Below are 4,920 nucleotides of genomic sequence, written 5' to 3' on the forward strand. Positions count from 1 at the left end.
CATGTCAATATGTAGTTGAGCCAGTCCCTCCTAGCTCCATGGGGATGATGGGAAGATGCTAAGAAGTTCCATGGCAACACCTCAGTATAAAGAGGCAAGCATGATCATGGAGAACATCAGTGGATAATAGCAACCTAAATAAAGCAGTGCCCTCCCATCCTTACACTGAACTCAATGTTGTTCCTTGGAGGAAGCATGTGTTGGAATCTTTTCATCCTGTATTGGTCCTTCAAACATTTTACTTTAGTATCCCTTTCATTGCTGATTCCTGGTACTGTTAACGATGGACATTTGTGGGCCTCCAGAGATCCTGCCCTTCCTCTGTGGAAAAATACAAAGATTTTATCACATGGGTGACATTTCACTAGCCTCAGAGTGCTTACAGATTTGGAAAAACACTTGGAAAAAAATCATAATTTTAAAGTGGTGTCCTACTGCTTGAAAAAGGGCTTAACCCATCCCCAAAATCCAAAAGGGTATCAAATGAAAATTTCAGTGGGATAATTCCTTGTGAATTCTTGTTCAGGAAGACACTGGTGTCCCTAAAATGAAAAAGAATATCACTAATGCTTTTGGTTCCATGTCGCAATCAGATACTAAAACTATATCGCTTAAGACACTGTATTATGTGAGGAAATCAACCTGGGACTGAGTTGAAAGCTCCCTTCCAGAAGGGTGACTTTCATGGTCACTGGAAGGGGCTATCCAAGTTGCTGAGGGAGCATTTCTGACAGCTGCCCCATGCTGGTGTAAACCTTATCAACATGTCAGATAAGAATTGCCACCTAATGCAATAGTGTCATAGCTACAATGGTTTTGAACACAGCAACAGATTCCTGGTTGGATTCAAGAATTGCCCCACAAAGGAAATTCATATTTGGTACTGTAATCCAGGACAAACTTGTGATTTGGGAAGTCAAAGGCCCCAAGGTGGAAGCACTTCTACTGACTGGTTGAGTAGAGTACTTGTCAAATTGCCCTCTTTCTAAACATTTGTGTTGATACCTAGAGAGTACTCCTGCTGTTCCACATTTGTTATGGAAGAAAATTTCTTTGGGTGGTGGACAATGATAGATTCTTCACTGTCTAAAATCTGAAGAACAGATGAGATTGCGGTGGCATCACCACCCAGTATTCAAAGAGGGATTATGAATACATCACCCCTTCCAAGGTTCAAGGAACCCTATAGAAGAAAGGATAGAGAGAATGTAAGAGGTGAAGAAAAGGGGAGACAGCTTTGTTCTGGTAGCCAAGATAACTGTTCATTAGTGGAGCAGAATGATAGACAGAATGATAGACAGCAGTCAGATCAGTGGTATAGTCATGGGGCTAATGATAATATATAGTAGATGGGCAGGGTCAACTCAAAGTATCTCCACTTGGGGTTTAAGCCATTTATACTTTCTGTCTGTCTCACTTCAACCAGCTTCAAATGATCTTGGAAAGCGCTAGAGCATTTAAGAAGTAGAGGTTTAATTGAGGGAACACTCCATGATGCAGCTTCCAAGAGGAATATCAATTGACACAGCTATTTTGAGGCACCCAAATTCCTGTAAGGGATCCTTGCCCCATGCTCTATAAGGGAGTGGACACATCAAGTCACCAACCTGGATTCTGATGGAATCATACTTTTGTCTGTCATTAGTGTCCTATCTGAAGCAAACAGGCATTTGTTTCCACCTTGCCTTTCATTGTAATAGTTATATTTTCACAGTATATTCATATGAAAAATGAGGGAAAAATACCCTTTGTACAAAGAACACATCTACAATCAATTTGTTGGTCCATAAACATGCACTTTCTTGTCCCAGGACCCAGAAAGTCAATTGTTGAAAGTGGGGAGTCCACTCTGGTCTTCTTGATCTTCCATCTTATTGACTCTGTCTCTGTCTCTCTCTGTCTCTCTTTCTGTCTCTTTCTATCCGTCTATGTCTTTCTCTCTGTCCCTCTGTGTGTTTGTGTGTGTGTGTGTGTGTGTGTGTGTGTGTGTACATGTTCATGTGTATACGTGTACATATTCATGTGTTTGGAGGCCAGGTGGTATTATTGTTGCCTTCAACTGTACACCTCTCTGCCTTATTTACTGAGACAAGTTCTGTCCCTGGACCTGAAGCTCAGTGACTTGGTTAGGGAGGACAGCCAATGTGTGCCTGATACCCGCTCCTACCCTCCCCTACTCCCTGCACTGTTACCAGGGTTATAGGTGCTCACTACTGCACTTGGCTTGCTACCTGGTTGTAGGGGATTCTTGTTCTTCCATGACAGACTCTATACTGGCTGAACCCTTTCTTTAGGCCCTAAACTGTCCCTTTTCTAAATCTACACTCCCAACTCCCACCTCAGGAGGAAGTCAGGTTATTATGATTTGTTGAGAATGTCCCTGCAGATTCAAGATAGTTCTTCCCCAATCCTATGACTTGCTATAAAAATTCTAAGTCAAGTTTTCCTTGAAACTATTTTTTAAGAATTGTGTGTGTGTGTGTGTGTGTGTGTGTGTGTGTGTGTGTGTGTGTGTGTGTGAGTGTGATTGCCTTGAGGAACAACTTGCCCTAATGTTTCTTTCCAGGCTATTTTATTCTCTGTGACTGAAAGTAAACTTTCTACTATGTAGCTTTGATTAGTACACTTTATCCCCATAGAAATCAAGATAAAGATAATTATTGAGTATGAAAAAAGTTGCACAAACATGGGAGGAGGAACTAAAAGAGCCTAGTTTTGATGTAAATCACACTCAACAATGCAAACAAAACCAGGATTTACTTGGCAGCAGAGTTAGTATTTCAGTGAATTAAACAGAGGAAGAAAACAATGTAGGGTTAAGGACCTGGAGCAAGGGCTCACCAACTTTCAGATGGGGTTAACAAAGATGATGGGTTAACAAAGGCTTTCTTAAATAGTTCTTTACATAACTTATTGTATGACAGAATGTTGACTTCACAAGGTTGGCTAGTTCTTTTGGGTCTACTGAAGAAGCTGTTTTCATCTGGTATCACTTAACGCAATCCTGTTGTACTGGCTGGTTTTATGCCAACTCCATACAACCTAGAATCATCAGAGAGAAGGTGCCACACACACTCGTCTACTCCAGTCACATCCATAAAAGCCTGATAAAGGATAAGAGGCATTAAGGATCCAAAAGGAGTTCTGTGCCCCCTGGATATTCAGACAGTCGCTGGTATCTCCTAACTCCGACATGTTCCAGATTAGTCTTTCCAATCATCTACATGCCCTCATAATTAGGCATAAAGGTACCCCAAGAAATAATTCATAAATGGCTAAGATCGGGCATTGTTTCCTGGACAGCACAATATTTCCAACCTATCCTAGTTTAATACCAAGCTATCCATAACTTGGGATTTCTCTCAAGGAATCTGCCCTGCCAGAGCTAGCAACAGAGATCAAGCACATTCCTGAGGGCAATAGACAGTTCACAAAAGTTAGATATGTTTTACATACTAGAGAGTAATGAAGGGCTTCCACTCAAGGACATTAGCTAGAAGTGTTAGGTCAGAACCCCCTAGTCATTGCCTCCAACAGAACCAGAGAATTAGCATAGGAATACCAAAATAGCCTCAATAGAGAGGGCTCCACTCCTCTTCCTCCTGCTTCACATCTGGCTACCAGACCCTGCTGACCTTGGGGTGGAGGTCACTTGCCTATGTGACCTCAGTCTTGCGCCTCTTGCTGTAACCCCTGCCTGCCTACGTGAATCCTGTCATCTGCCCTGATTGCTGTATGATATTTAAGCCTGAATTTCACCTTGTGCAAATACACTCAGATTCAACACACCCTTGTGCCTCGAGTCTGTTTGTCATCTGCCGACTTATTGCCCACCTGATCAGAATTCTCATCCCATGTAAATTGGGGTTCCCACAAAGAACCCGGTCCACGACAAGGAGGGAGTCTCAACTAAGGAAATGTCTCCATAAAATCAGGCTGTAGACAATCCCATAGGGCATTTTTAAAATTAGTGATTTATGGGGGAGAACCCAGACCATTGTGGGTGGGGCCATCCCTGGTCTGGTAATCCTCGGTTATATAAGAAAACAGGTTGAGAAAGCCATCATAAACAAGCTAGTATGCACCACCCCTCCATGGCCTCTGCATCAGCTCCTGCATGCAGGTCCCTGCCCTGTTTGGCTTCCAGTCCTGACTTCCTTTAATGATGAATTGTATTCTGGAAGGATAAGCTAAATAATCCCTTTCCTTCCCAAGTTTCTCTGGTGTTTCATCACAGCAATAGTTTCATCACCCTAAGACACATGCCTATTACATTGCATTTGTTACATAGATTATTGGATATAGAAATTCTCAGCGGGTTTCAGTTGTACCCAGTTGTGGTATTATGTTAGTATTATACCAGTTGAGTGACATTGTAGTAAGACTAATGCCTCTTTCTCTTCCCCATCTTCTTCCTCACTTCCTTCACACCCCTGCCCCATCTGTCCCTGTCTTTTTTATGCAGATGTCAAACTCAGGACTGTGGATGTACTAGGGAAATACTATACTACAATAGCCAGGAGATGTGACGTTGTTGGAGTAGACTGTGGATTTGTTGGGGGAAGTATTTCACTAGCAGGTGGCCTTTGAGATCTCAAGCTCAAGCCAAGCCTCTTAGTAGCACTCTCTTTCTACTGCCTGTGGATCCACATGTAGAACTCTCAGCTACCTCTCCAGTACTATGTCTGCCTGCATGCCACTCTGCTTCCCTCTGTGATGACAATGGACTAAACTCTGAACTGTAAGCCAGCCTCAATTAAATAATTTTCTTTATAAGAGTTGTGGTCATGCTATCTCTTCACAGCACTAGAGATGTGAGAATTTTTAAGGAAATTTTAGATATGGAAAATTACTCAGCAGATTAAAAGCACTTGTTGCTCTTGTAGAAACCCAAGAATTTAAGTCTTATATCAAATTCAA

The 4,920-nt window shown here is 42.1% G+C and overlaps 1 long non-coding RNA gene across 1 annotated transcript in view; it reads right to left on the bottom strand.

The window, feature by feature from the left end:
- Positions 1-419, bottom strand: part of LOC116082499 — an 8,648-nt gene extending 8,229 nt beyond the window's left edge. The window contains exon 1 of the long non-coding RNA XR_004115338.1: positions 165-419. This is a non-coding gene — a long non-coding RNA (uncharacterized LOC116082499). The remainder of the gene's footprint in view (positions 1-164) is intronic.
- Between the last annotated feature and the right edge of the window lie 4,501 nt (positions 420-4,920).

The sequence above is a fragment of the Mastomys coucha genome, unplaced genomic scaffold, assembly GCF_008632895.1.
Source record: "Mastomys coucha isolate ucsf_1 unplaced genomic scaffold, UCSF_Mcou_1 pScaffold7, whole genome shotgun sequence".
NCBI classification, from domain to species: Eukaryota; Metazoa; Chordata; class Mammalia; order Rodentia; family Muridae; genus Mastomys; species Mastomys coucha.